Raw genomic sequence first — 2,528 nt, forward strand, 5'->3', positions numbered from 1 at the left:
GAACTAACTTTAAAGGGCCCAAAGGACCTAATAAGTAAGGAAGAATTGACGACGGGCCGTTGAATTATTGAAAAATAATGCATACCCGCAAAGTGGCTGTTACAGATCAGGTGTGCATTATTATTAAATATTTCAATGGACTAGAGTCAATTATTCTGCATATACAATGGTTACAATGTATTTCAAGACATTTGTCAGGTTTTTGTCCTTAAAACACATCTCCCAACAGTGTTCAGCTACAGCATCTTGACTTGCAAAACCGTAAGTTTAACTGCTTCAAAAATAGCCAAATTACCACTGTGCTATAATGTCATGTAGTTTTTCAGCAGCAAAAAAACTTTTCAGCTTTTTAAAATTTCTTTGATGGTCAGTGTCATTGTGGGTTTTGGTTCATAACTTGTAGTGACTTTGAAATAATTAAATAAATTGACAAATTGATATGGAACTGTAATGAGGTCCGACAGACTAAAACTACTTCACAGCTGTGTGTTTATTGGAAAATAAGTGCACATCTTAGAATGTTCAATCCGTCAGAATCAAGCATTCAACAGCAGCCACGGTATACAAAAAAAAAATAAAAAATTAAAGACACAAAATTTAAAATAAAGTTTTAAAATGCTTCTGTATTAATGATCTAAAAAAATATATATATGAAAAAAACATATCAACATGAATGAGCTGTAACTGGCTTTTCCACAAAGGCTGAGGTTGAAACAGCTGCATAGTTTCAACTTAATACCTAACAGCTGGTTTATAATATTTATTCAGTGTCAAGCGATATTCGTAGGAGCCCGTGCAGCTCAGATAACATTTCCTCATCATCAATCCAGGACAGAAACGGCACCTCAGGCTATAGGAATGTGATTGGATTGTTTCATCTGTGACATTTTGCTCCTCTGTGAAATATTCAAATGTTCTCATATGCTTCAAAAGGCACTTGGCCTTGCCAGTCAAACTCGCATGAGTTTTCCAGAGAGGACAGAATAAACCCTAATTTAATGCTTAATCTCTGATGTAACATTTAAGCTTACAGAATGTATCCTTATATTGAGCAAATCAGCATGGTGAACAGAAGAAGCGTTTAGTCTTGTCGTGTGCTGAGTAGTTGCCATTAGATGAAGCGAACAAAACAGACTGTGGTATAGATGAAATTGTCAGTAACCAGATAGGTGTACACAGGCCGTTTTATTTACATCAGGAAATGAGATAACTGAGAATTACATGTTTGAAATTCAAGGAAGATTGAGCAAGATGAAAGAATTAAATGACTTTGAAAAACGCATAATGGTGGATGTTATAAGCGTTGGTGGATGCATGTCAGAAATCCTGCAGGGCTTTTCATGCACAGCAGAGTCAAAGGTTCAAATGCGAGTGGTGGGCTACTATAAAAAAAAATACATCCAGCAACAGTACTGATTGTCAGGCTGAAGTTATTAATAAAAGAGGCCGAGGAACAATAGTATGACAATGCATTAGAATGCCATCAAATATGACCAAATTATCAAATTTGAGAATTTTGAGTCATGTGCCCATTTTTTTATATTTTGTACATTTAAATGTTGTAGTTAGATTTGATTCTCAGATTACTTAAATGACAAGTGGATTTATACGTTCCGTCAAAACTCTCAATTCTCTATTACCTCAGATACAATAGACAAACAGATGCAAAGAGGTAATTTTGATTAAAACATAGAAGGCATTCACAGCGGTAAGTGGCGTGTAGAAAGCTCTCAAAGGAGTCTGATGTGAAATTCCAAAGAAACCAATTAAAAAAAGAAGGGAGGGAGTAATAAACAGAGCCAGAAATCCTTCACCACCTGTAATAAAGTGTCCTCCAGAGCCTTAACAGGATGGATTACAGGAAGGGTCACAGCGATGTAGGGGATTGACAAATCATGCATTGACAACATAATAGCCAACATATGATGAAATGAAATAAAAATACTTCTACAGCTTTCTAAGTGAATGCTTACTACTCCGTTGGGTGGGTTAAAGCACAATGCAAGCAAAATGTACGCTGGTTAAGAAGGATCCATATCTGTCTTGTTCAGAAGATACTTGAGGCAATTTACTGAAGATCTTAGAGGCCTTCTCAAGTCCAGAGCGTGTAAATGTCACGTCCCGTTACAAAAACTCACCTCCACCAGAGCAGCTGTTGCCCTTCAATCTATTGATGTCTTTAAATGGCAGTGAGATGTAACGACAAAACATATGGTCTACGTACAATCACTGCATTACAAAATTAAAAGATTTTAATGTTTTAATAACAGGCAAGAAAATCTGGCATTAGCAAAAACACTTTGTTTCTCCCACAACATCATCAAATTCAACTTTATTAACACTATGAGCTGGTCTGAAAATAAGATGATTTGTCCACATAAAACGGTTTAAAACAACAAAGTCGTGGCCTAATGGTTAGAGAGTCGGACTCGTAACCCAAAGGTTACGATTGTAGGTGGGGGGAGTGAATGTACAGCGCTCTCTTCCACCTTCAATACAACGACTGAGGTGCCCTTGTGCACGGCACC

The sequence above is a fragment of the Sinocyclocheilus rhinocerous genome, unplaced genomic scaffold (genome assembly GCF_001515625.1).
Source record: "Sinocyclocheilus rhinocerous isolate Xijiao unplaced genomic scaffold, SAMN03320098_v1.1 scaffold1581, whole genome shotgun sequence".
In the NCBI taxonomy this organism is placed as follows: Eukaryota; Metazoa; Chordata; class Actinopteri; order Cypriniformes; family Cyprinidae; genus Sinocyclocheilus; species Sinocyclocheilus rhinocerous.